Source organism: Nomascus leucogenys, chromosome 11 (genome assembly GCF_006542625.1).
Source record: "Nomascus leucogenys isolate Asia chromosome 11, Asia_NLE_v1, whole genome shotgun sequence".
In the NCBI taxonomy this organism is placed as follows: Eukaryota; Metazoa; Chordata; class Mammalia; order Primates; family Hylobatidae; genus Nomascus; species Nomascus leucogenys.
In genome coordinates, this window is record NC_044391.1 from 70,253,293 (window position 1) to 70,266,021 (window position 12,729).

The 12,729-nt window shown below is 38.1% G+C and overlaps 1 protein-coding gene across 1 annotated transcript in view; it reads left to right on the plus strand.

The window, feature by feature from the left end:
• Positions 1–1,053: 1,053 nt before the first annotated feature.
• Positions 1,054–12,729, plus strand: part of CPB1 (carboxypeptidase B1) — a 69,557-nt gene continuing 57,881 nt past the window's right edge. Inside the window, exon 1 of the mRNA XM_003256244.3 lies at positions 1,054–1,187. The gene's annotated coding sequence lies outside the window, so the exon portion shown is untranslated. The remainder of the gene's footprint in view (positions 1,188–12,729) is intronic.

Consider the following 12,729-nt stretch of genomic DNA (forward strand, 5'->3'; position numbering starts at 1 on the left):
TGGAAATTTCCACTTGTGACATCATGTCAATGCTCAAAGTTTCAGATTTTGGAGTATTTCACATTTCAGATTTTTTGATGAGAGACGCTCAACCTTTAGCACACTATGTTCAGAAAGGTTAACATCACACAGCTATTCAGTGCACCTTTCCACCAGCTCAGTGCTCCTCCGTCCCAAGCGGTGTGTCTCCCTGTGGCCATCCCCTGCTGGGCATTACTGATACATGTAAATATGTGAACAACAACATCCATAAGGAAAGGTTAATTTGGAGAAAGCCTAAGTGGAGGAATCTATCAGCAACAAGAGTTAATAATCAACTGCAGGTGATTTGGGTAAATGTGAAAATAGCCTGAGATCACATAGTCCTTATGACATCACCTTTAAGGACAGGAACTCATCATTGCTCAGTAGTCACCAATCTCAGTTTACTTCTTATCCTGAAAACATGGACAAAGGGGAGATTGGAAACCCAGACTGGCCCTGGAGGCCGGCCAGCTGTGAATCCCATTCTAGGCTCTTAGTCCTTATAATCATTTGTTTAATGAGACTGCCTTCTGCACATGAAGGGGGAGTAATGGCTATTCCTCACTTAGAAAGCAAAGTAATAGAGTACAGATCAGCTCTCTAGTCTTCGTTCCAGATACTGACTTATTTTCCGTACATTGTGGTTCAAGAACACATCGATCATAAAAACGTGGCAGCTTTAATGAGTTAATGTTGTCTAAACTGGAGTAGAAAGAATGCCAAGACAGAGCCTAGGGCTTCTGAGTAGATTTGGACCTTCCGTAAATTTCTTTCAGTCACCCCGTATTCCAGACAGAGGCCAAGAATGGCCCTTTGATTCCTGTCTTCAGCAGCAAACCAAAGACGTTTTCAATGTGGGGTTTTGGGGTTTGGTTTGTTTTCCCTAAACCCTGTGACCATGACTTTCCTAGCATGTGAGAGCTCATTGTCTTTCTGCTGAGCTCTCCAATTGGTCCCCACAGAACACATTTGGCACCCACGGCAACAAAGGCAGACCACAAAGTCTCCAGAATGAGGAAATGTTGGAAGCAAATAATATATTCAGCTGAGCATTCTTCCTGGCAGTGGGAGCAGGAGCCTGATTTGGACCTTAAAACCTTAGTGGCAACAACAAATAAGCATTGGCCTGGAAAATCCACCTCCCATCAGGCTAAACAAGGCAGGTAATATGAAAATAAGTTTGATGTACTTACAAAGTCTCTCTAAATTTTCTTTTTACTGGTCGCACTCTCAGGCCACTTTCATGGAATCATTCAGTTCTGCATCCCTTGTGTGGGATCCAGAGCTCTTTGTATCTTTGACTGCCTCCCAGCACCTGAGGGTCAAGTATCCCACTGAGAGCTTGGAAACAGAAGCCAAGAAGATTTGGAGCTGGTGCGGGTGACTGTCGAGCGCAGATGGCCAGTTATCGATGTAATCTGTGTATCTGGGAGGCATGTGCTATAAGAAGGCAGCTGCTAAACCAAATGAATCAAGCCACAGTTTTTAAGAAGGAAAAGTGTAGATTGGAAAAGGATAAAAGTTTTGAATTTATGCAGCTGTGCAGGGCTATGATCAATGCTTTAAAAATTAGGATTATATGCACTGATGGAGGGTTTTCCCAAAGTGCAACTCTAAGTGAGGTCAGAGTGATAATCCATTTCACTTCACTGGCAGAGCTGGGAGAGGGCATGTAACAAGGTCAGCTTTAATACTGTTTTCCTTGTATGCTGAATGTGGTTTGTTACTGTTGATGCTCTGTGTTTTGGAATAAGGTTGTAAGTCTAGGTTTAAAAGAAGGTATTGACCTGTCATTTTCCTATAAAAGTGGAGCAGAAATTGCTTTTATTCCATGTATTGATCACTTAGATGTGTGACTTAATCTGTATGGCTGGATAAATTCTGGATTTTCTGTCTATCCATGGTTTAACCCATAATGTTACTGGAAAAGGAGCCAACATTACTTTGTTCTGGCTGTGTGCACAGCATTGAATTCTAATTGTGTTTCTCAATCTAAGCCCCAGAATGAAAACTGCCAAGATCAATTCATTTTGATAAATTAACTGTTTCTGATGGCTACCTATACTGAACTGCAGCTGCTGTGTTTTTTTTTCCTTAACAAAATGATTATGAAGTAAATGTGCTCCAACTATTGCTCACATTGTTTTATTGAACTAATGAATTGCCCTGGGGAGCTCTGTGAAGACTTTTGATCAATTATTGTGTGCAAATTGTTTAAAAGGAAATACATCATAATTAGGCTAACAAATCTGCATGATGCTGCCTCTCCTGATGAATAAATTTTGTGTAGATAGAGGGGTAGACACATAGGGGTACTTTGCATTTTTCTCTTTATTGATTTTCATACATTATAATATGATGGATTAACCAACATTGGCTCACAATTGTTCTTTGTCCGAAGTTTAATGGAGGAAAAAATAATACCTTTTAATCCCTTTTAAAAATCTCCTATAAGTGTGAGACAGATAAGCATATGGTCATCAAGCAATACTACTGAGAACATTCACCTAGATCAAAATGAGGAAATGTATTTCAGCTGTCACTGCCATGTCATTATAGCCCCCCCTTAACTGCATTTATGTTGCCAAGAGGAATCCTCACCAGATCAAAATGATTGGAATGAGGCCCAAGACAGCTGTGGCCTAGATAAAGAAAACCAAATGATTTTCAGTCTCCTGGATACCAAGAAACAGGATATGTCATTGATGGCCAGTTAGTGATCTTGTTCTACACTCAGTACTGCTCATCTGAGTGTGACACTTTCTGTATCGTCATTGGACTACTGTCACTCATTACAGTTTAAAGAGAAAATTATTCCATTTTCTTTAAAGCCTTCTACTGCAAAGTTTGGGACTCAGACACCAAGTAATACAGTCAGAGAAGACTTCAGGTGTCTATACAAAGCATCATTAATTCAATCAATGACAATGCCCATTGTTCTAATAATTTAATTGTTCAAAAACTAAAGATAAATTGGCATGGAAACACATACTAGACTAGAGACTACCAAATAACATAGAGAGTACGTGTGTATGGATATATATATAGAGAGAGAGAGAGAGTACGGATTTATTAAAATTTGACCTTATATAAGAGGGGGAAAATGACTACATGAAGATAAAGGTTTTAGTCAAGCCTCTCACAGGAAGTTTTGGGCATTGATAAGAAATTAGCCCTTTGTAGCTACCTATCTTTAAAAACACTGTTAGTGTTATGCTCTATGAGATGAAACTTCATGAATTAAAAAATATGTGGTGCCAGCCACAGTGGCTCACACCTATAATCTCAGAACTTTGGGAGGGTGAGGCAGGCACATCACTTGAGGCCAGGAGTTCCAGAACAGCCTGGCCAACATGGTGAAATCCTATCTCTACGAAAATATATATATACACATACATACATATGTATGTGTATATATATATATACACATACGCAAAAATTAGCCACAGTTGGGGGTGCATGCCTGTAATCCCAGCTACTCAGGAGGCTGAGGCACAAAACTGCTTGAACCTGGGAGGCAAAGGTTGCAATGAGCCAAGATCACACCACTGCACTCCAGCTTGGGTGACAGAGCAAGACTCTGTATGCAAAAAAAAAAACAAACAAAAACAAACAAACAAACAAAAAAAACGATGTGGGTTTGATGAGTGTTGGCATGATCAAAGTCATTGGGACTCTATGTCCAAACAAATAAAAGGGAGTCTCTGAGACTTGGGGATAGTATGTTTCTTAGGAAAAATCTGTGTAACATCATCTCCTGTCCCCAAAAAAAAGGTTGGCGGGGGCTGGGCATGGTGGTTCACACCTGTAATCCCAACATTTTAGGCAGCCAGGATGGAAGGATTGCTTGAGGCCAGGAGTTCAAGAGCAGCCTGGGCAACACAATGAGACTCCATCTCTATAAAAATATAAATTTTTTAAATTAGCCAGATGTGGTGGTGCACACCTGTAGTCCCAGCTACTTGGGAGGCTGAGGTGGGAGGATCACTTGAGCTCTGGAGATTTATGCTACAGTGAGTTATAATCACACCACTGCACTCCAGCCTGGGTGACAGGGAGATCCTGTCTCAAACAAAAAAGCCAAAAAGAGTTCCTTTAAGTGAACTTCATTTTCCCTGGCCAGTGAGTGATCTTGTTCTTTTCAAAAGGGCTTTCCCTAAGGAACTCTCAAGCCTCCTGGACTTTCTTATAAGAAAGTCCTAGAGTTTCTTATTCCTCTAAGTTCTTCTCCTTCTCTGTAATAAAGCGTCTCTCTCCCTAAAAGATATCATATATGCAATAACTTTTTTAATGTGGTGTCTTTAGAAGACCAATATTTTAAAAGTCAAACCACTAGTAACCTAACAGTTTGCCTAAGCTTTCTTTTGTCATAGAACACATGAAGTTTATGTTTGCACAGACAAGTTGGCTTGAGGTCAGGGCCTCAGGGCCTCCCCCACTGAGGACCGAGAGCATAAATACCTCAGACACACTGTAAGCCATTCATGTGGGAAGGGTTGCTGTCCAGTAGAGGTTGCTTTTTTTGTCATACTATCTGTTGACATCTATTAACCCCTTCTCAGAATATTTTTAAATGCATGAAATAAAATTTATAGGATAGGAAACTGATTATATTGAAATACAGTTAGCAAACACTTTAAAACAAATGTATAATAATACAGGTACTTCTTTTTGAAGCATCAATTAAGATCAGTGGCAACTTCAAAGTAGTTGTAAGTATAAGTAATTTTCCATGTATTTGCAACCATTGCATTGTAATATGAAAATATTTTTTGTTTCTATTAGAGACCCAGTCATGGGTGTTGCTAATACTACAGAAGTTTGTAGCCTATATTTATAGTTGAGGGAGATGACAAATTTTGAGCGAAAGTAAGGATGCAATTTTTTCAAATGCCAACTCATGGACCCCTAAGATTTTTTCCCCTAAGAAAACCCTGCTTTAGAAGAGGAAAGCTACAGGAAAATGTTTCTATTGCACTCTCTTCTTCCCTGTCCCCAGACTTTTCCTGAATCACTCATAATCCCTTTACCTATATTCTTTTTTCCTTCAGTTTTATCTATATTTGTTCTCTTTGAATTCGTCTTTTTTCATTATTCTCTTCCAAATTCCTTCCCTTCTTTTCCTTCACTTCATTTCTTTTCCTCCCTTTCCACAATTCATTTCTCAATACACTTAGCACATGAGCAGCTCCATCAGGGCAAGCCCTTGAATGAGTCTGTCCATAGCACACAGTAGAAGTTTGAGCAAAGAGGGAAATGCACCAAGAAATGCAGCCAAGGTATAGGAGGGATTCACCTTGCTCCAAGCCAGGCCCTTTGTCATAAGTAAAAAAAAAGAAAGCAGTTTTTACAGCTCAGGATAAAAGTGGGCAATTGTCTGTTTACCTTAGCCAATATAATACAGTCAGTAAAATTACCTAATCATCAAAGTAGAATATTTGCAGTCATTTTTATCACATAAATATCAAGTTCTTCCTGTAGATTAAGGTTCCATTAGTTAATCTCATATCTTAATAGAAGTTATTATCATCAACAAAACCCTAAAAATATTTATAGACAGTCAAGATTATAAGAAAGTGCAAGCATTTAAAATTGTTCTCCACATACCTCAAATATACAACCATACATTGGCATTGAAAAATGTCATAACACCACACTCATTTACCACCCTCCTGCTCAAATAATATTCTAGATAAAACTTGTATTAGGCCGGGTGTGGTGGCTCATGCCTGTAGTCCCAGCACTTTGGGAGGCCGAGGTGGGTGGATCACGAGGTCAGGAGTTCAAGACCAGCCTGGCCAAGATGGTGAAACCCCATTTCTACTAAAAATTAAAAAAAATTAGCCGGGTGTGGTGGCAGGTGCCTGTAATCCCAGTTACTCAGGAGGCTGAGGCAGGAGAATCGCTTGAACTTGGGAGGCGGAGGTTGCAGTGAGCCAAGATCGCGCCACTGCACTCCAGCCTGGGAGAAAGAGTGAGACTCTGTCTCAAAACAAACAAACAAACAAACTTGTATGATTATGCTCTTAGAGGCCATGAATTATCTGCTTGATCTCTTGGGGCTGCCACTGAGTAATCCAGAAGACCATTAAATTCCCCAGTAAGGGCCAGACAAATCCCAGCACTTTGGGAGGCCGAGGCAGGCAGATTGCCTGAGGTCGGGAGGTCAAGACCAGTCTGGCCAACATGGTGAAACCCCGTCACTACTAAAAATACAAAAAAATTAGTCAAGCGTGGTGGCATGCACCTGTAATCCCAGCTACTCGGGAGGCTGAGGCAGGGGAATTGCTTGAACCAGGGAGGCAGAGGTTGCAGTGAGCCAAGATCATGCCACTGCACTCCAGCCTGGGTGACAGAGCAAGACTCCGTCTCTAAAACATAAAAATAAAATAAATTTCCCAGTAAGTAGATGAAGAAAAATACTGAATAAATATGGAAACAATAGAAAAACAAAAGATTCATAAATGAAATTTATTTTTAAATTGTGCTGGATTAGCCTTACCAATAAGGAAAGGGAATTCATTAAATGTTAAGTCTTTCATTTCAGTAAAGCCAATGTAACAACATCTAATATAATTGTGTGTACGACCATGTGAGCTAATTTTGCCACAAAAAACAGCCACCTGGGTAATAAACTGTCTGAAAAAAATAATGATAATTTATAAAAATGCCAATTGGGGAAAAGCACTTAATATTATGCTGTCTAGCCAAAGAAAATGAGATCCACCCCAATTATTTCAATACTCTGACATGAAGCATTTTGTGTTACTTTGATAGTCATAATTTATCGTGAGGAAGGGCTGATCAGGAAGTGTACAGAAGCATCTGTATGGAAGCCACACCTCAGTTCACAGGCTTTTTCAGGTGACTCACCTGTTTCCAAGCTACCTAGCTCTCCCTGCTGATTGTTTCAAGTGCAAATAAACATGCCGTATGATGCAAATCTTGGCTTCGCTAACCAAATGTGTGACCATAAGCAGTCATTATATTTTTCTCTAAGCCTCAGTTTCTTCAAATGTAATATGGGGTAATTCATAGAGCAATCATGAAAACCAAGTTAGACAACACATGTTAAGTTGCTAGTACCCAGCCTGACACAGAGTAAGTTCTCAATCAATAATATGGTGATGGCCTTTAGCTGATCCAAGCAACTGGCCAGATAATACTTTGAACTCTAAGAAGAAAATATGGTTGAATTTTATATGATGTGTAATGCCTTTTACCTGTTTAGAAACCTATTTTTTCTTCTTCTATTTGGTGCAATACATACCAATGATGAGCTAATGCTGTGGTATTTTTCACACACCATAGTGGAAGTATTACTTTAATGTCAAGTGTAAGCAGCTCATGTTATGCTTAAGACATGACATCTGCCTTGATATAGCGTAAAGAAAAATCACATCCACCTGGAGAACATGAAGATAGCTATAGCATTGTTTCTATAGGGGGAATAAATTAAAATTTTGTGATTTCTTTACGTTAAAATTTGAAGTACATTGACTTAGCCTGGGGATTTCCAAAATAACTTTTTAAGAAGTAATAGGGATCTTTAAAACAAAATGATTAAAAATCCATCTATTTTATTTGGCTCATTCAAATATAATATCTATAAAAGCTTTGTGTTGTGGTAATAATCCCTTACTATTTCCCTCTCTCCTTGGTCTTTTCATTTATTCATTTCCCATTAATCGTAAAACTGAAATAAAAAGAGAATGAATTTTTTAAAGTCACTTTCCATTCTACAGCTTTGTTAATTTCTTCTAAGTGCACTTTAGTGCTGTTTAATTTGTATCTAGGGGGCAGCGCATTGTTGCTGCACTATTTGCTTATTCCTCCAGACAGAAGCAGTTCACTGGGCTAGCCAAATCCTCCACCTGGCCACCATCAGCATATGCACAGCACCAGGAGGAAACAGGCAGCTGAGTGTACCTTTGGGCCTGTTTCCTTTGGTATTCAAATTCTCCACTTTCTCCAGTGGGCCCACAGTAGTGGGGGCACGTTTATGGAACTCAGATCATCTCTGATCCTAATCCTGGCAGACAATGAACATAGCTGTGTTTCCATTCTGATATTTTAGTACTAAACAAAGCTCTATCTATTTAAATCTATTGCACTGACAGATAAGGAGTCTCTAATGTGCACTTCCGAATTTAACATTAGTTGTTACTGGCAACTCACTGTTTTGTTAATGTTATATAAGAAAAGTCTAGAAAGAAACAGGAGTGATCTTGCTGTAGCTCAACCAGGATTATGGATGTCCACACTTTGGAAAATGTATAGATGTTAGACTGTGGTGATATGTTTTTTAGGGTCACTGGACAACTCCATACCCCTTAGAGCTAGAATTTGGTATGTTAAGTGTAACTTGGTAATACATACATTAAAAATGGCTTTTATCTTGGATGATAACATCACTAGTTTCTAGGCATAGCATTTTTCTAATGTGTAAGAAGTTTCACTCCATGGATGTCACCTGATGATTGATCATTTTGATGTAGAAAAGTTTGAATTTAAACACCAAATCATGCTTTATCTGAGAATCTGTTACCCAAGAGGGCAGATATTTTTAACTAAGGATGTATCATGCTACATTGAACTGAAACAAACACTAAGCACGTTGTACAAGATCAGTAGTGGCAGTAAATGTGCACAAATGACTAGGATACAGCACAGTATTTTTATTCCAAATGAAGTACTTGCAATTAGCTTTGTGTTTTTTGAACGATATTTCTATAGATTTCTTTATGTTAAATTTCAACAAAACATGTAGGATCCAGAAGACCTCATCTTGGAGGTCTTGGGATTTTCACCTTACAGAATGATTCTTCTTGTCCTTGGTCATATTTTTCTTGGTCTTAGAACCTGCTAAATACCAAACCCACAGATGATTCAGAAAAAAAAAAAAGAAAAGGCCAACCAAGCTATTCTATCAAAGAGCTGAAGAAAAGCCCTAATGATCTTTAAATCCAGTAACCAAAAGTTGCCAGCTACTTCTTCTAAAACAAATTAACATTTTTTTTAATTAGTTGGGAAAACCATCTGCTACATACCTTCTTTCTTTGCTGTGTACAACTTGAACTGCTGTTCACACCCATAATCTACATGCCTAGCTTAGCGCCTGGCACATGAAAGGTATCACATAAATATATTTAGAATTCGTAAGAGTCTAGTTTAGTGAATTGAATGAATGAATGAGTGAATGAAGACCATATTCTAAGTCTTAATCCTTATCACTACTAATTTAGCAGAAATGTCCTGAGAAGTGCTGATTTTCACATTCCTCCTCATCACATTTTTCCTATTGATACTGTTAAAAGTGGCAAATGTAGAACTCCACTCCAGATTTCTCCAGTGTAGGAAACCAGGGAGCAGAGCAAATCAAAGCAAGGGAAGTCTTTCAATCTTTTAGCATCTCTGGTAAATTAGTAAGGTATCCTCCTGCACGTTGCTCTGGGTTTGAAAAGGTTTTAAAACAAATTACTTTTTTCTCTTGGCCTCTCTCAGGAGCAACCTAAATCCTACTTTTCAAAGGTTGAAATGCCCTTAAAAGGGAGGGGTTGAAATGATATATTCAAAGAATCAGTTTTAAAGAATTAGATTGCTAGCTCTCCTCACAGCAGATAGTCTGGAAATGACAATTGCTAGGCTTTTTGGTGGTATTAGCAGAGTAGTAAATATAATGTATATGTCATTTTTATTCCAGATGGAAAGACTAGTAGTTACTAGTGAATGACAGTAAATTGTACCAGATGCCAAGTAAATTTTAACAATTTTATAGATGCTTTTCTCATATTCATATAGTCATTAGTATTTCAATGTTTAGGTACATAACTAAAGGTTTCAATATTACACCATGTAAAAAGAAAATTACAAAAGTGTCTACAGAACAACATTCCACTCTTCAGACACAAATCCATAGTTTGGTCAAGAAATTATTCTATATCAACCCAAGAGAAATGAAAATATATATCCCACAAATACCGATATGTGAATGCTCATAACAGCGGTATTCATAAGAACCAAAATGTAAAAATTATCCAGATGCACGTGAACTGGTAAATGGATAAAAAATATGTGGTTGCTCCAGACAATGGAATATTATTAAGCAATAAAAAGGAATGAACTACTCATAAATGCTACAATATGAAAGAACCTCAAAAACACTGTGCTAAATGAAATAAGCCACATACGAAAGATCACACATTATATTATTCCACATATATGAAATGTCCAGAAAATAAAAATCTATAGTAATAAAAAAGCAGGTCTGGAGCTCAGAATGGGAGCAGGAATTGTCTGCAAAGAAGCATGAGGAATATTTTCAGGGTGAGAGAAAGAGTCTAAAATTGGATTTTGGTGACAGTTACACAAGTTGTAAATTTACTTAAAAACTATTAAACTGTACACTTAAAGTGAGTAAATTTTATGATATATAAACAATAAAGCTGTTAATAAATGTGAGACCAAACACTTTTGTTACAGATGAAAAGCTTGATTAAAATGCTTACCTATGCAAAAAAAATCACCTGTGAAATATAAAATACTTTTACTAATATGTAAAGCAATTGTCAATGAGAAGTGGTCTTTTTCTCTAAACAATATGATAGAAATATAAGAACAGACATTCCCTAAATTGCCCTACATTCCAATATGTTCTCTCAACAATGTCACTGGGTAGATACTTACTGGGCGCCTCCTGTGTGTCAAGTATCATGTTAAGTTCTTAAAAGTGAAAAAGATTGAGACAACTTTAATCAAGGCCTCCTTTTTTTAATTAATGTATTTATTTATTTATTTTTGGCTTTCCAGCCATAGACCTTCTTTACCCTCACTGATCTAGAGACTGTCTCAAAAGGCATGGACAAGCACACTTGTAGATTTATTGTTCCAGTTCCAACATCGGCTGAGCCATCTATGTGAATCAGTATATGCCCTAACCCTTTGCCCAGATTTCACTTTCCTCACACTCCCTTCCAGCCACATCGCTCCATTGTCTGCAAATAACCTTGCCTCTTACTTCAAAGAGAAAATTGAAGCCACCCTGCAGAAAATGCCTCTTTCCACTCACCCACTGTCAATTCCTCTCACCTCCCAACCCTTCAGCCCCTCCTATTCCCTCAGGGGTCAATATTCAACTCTCTCTAGTATATTTAACCTCTTCTTAATTGGTACTTTTACCTTAAGTTACAAACGTGTTCAAGATCTTTCACTATTTTGAAAGTATTCTTAAAACTTACAAACTCCTCTAGCGACTTTCCTCTTTCCCTCTATGCCTTCATTGCCTTGAAAGATCTGGCTAAAATTCCTGCTTCCTCTTCTTGAGGCCTGTCTAAGATCAGCAATGACGTGCCAGTTGCTATATCACTGTTTCTTCATCAATATTTAGTTTACTTGCTGTTTCAGTAGCATGCTTTTGGGCCTTAGAGTTGATCCTGGAAAGGACTGAGACTTTGGAGAATGATGGAATGGAGTGAATATATTTTATACCTTCACCTCTCCAAAGACCCAGATCATCATTTCCAACTGCTTATTGTACATTTCCACTTGGATAACACATTGACTTGCAGATTCATATACTGTATTTCATCAGATCTAAATTTTCATCAATTATAACATAACCCATTATTTTATATACCACTAAGAAAAAAATGCCACTAATTTGATGATGCTATGCTATTCATTGTGAGAATCATAGCAAATTGAGAGATGTTAAAAATTGGCATCTAATTAAACTAAAGAGCTTCTGCACAGCAAAAGAAACCACCATCAGAGTGAACAGGCAACCTACAGAATGGGAAAAAATTCTTGCAATCTACTCATCTGACAAAGGGTTAATAGAATCTACAAAGAACTCAAACAAATTTACAAGAAAAAAACAACCCCATCAAAAAGTGAGTGAAGGATATGGACACTTCTCAAAAGAAGACATTTATGCAGCCAACAGACACATGAAAAAATACTCATCATCTCTGGCCATCAGAGAAATGCAAATCAAAACCACAATGAGATACCATCTCACACCAGTTAGAATGGCCATCATTAAAAAGTCAGGAAACAACAGGTGCTGGAGAGGATGTAGAGAAATAGGAACACTTTTACACTGTTGGTGGGACTGTAAACTAGTTCAACCATTGTGGAAGTCAGTGTGGCGATTCCTCAAGGATCTAGAACTAGAAATACCATTTGACCCAGCCATGCCATTACTGGGTACATACCCAAAGGATTATAAATCATGCTGCTATAAAGACACATGCATACATATGTTTATTGCAGCACTATTCACAATAGCAAAGACTTGGAACCAACACAAATATCCATCAATGATAGATTGGATTAAGAAAATGTGGCACAGATACATCATGGAATACTATGCAGCCATAAAAAATGATGAGTTCATGTCCTTTGTAAGGACATGGATGAAGCTGGAAACCATCATTCTGAGCAAACTATCACAAGGACAGAAAACAAAACAGCACATGTTCTCACTCATAGGTGGGAATTGAACAATGAGAACACTTGGACACAGGAAGGGGAACATCACACACAGGGGCCTGTCATGGGGTGGGGGTAGGGGGGAGGGACAGCATTAGGAGATATACCTAATGTAAATGACGAGTTAATGGGTGCAGCACACCAACATGGCACATGTATACATATGTAACAAACCTGCACGTTGTGCACATGTACCCTAAAACTTAAAGTATA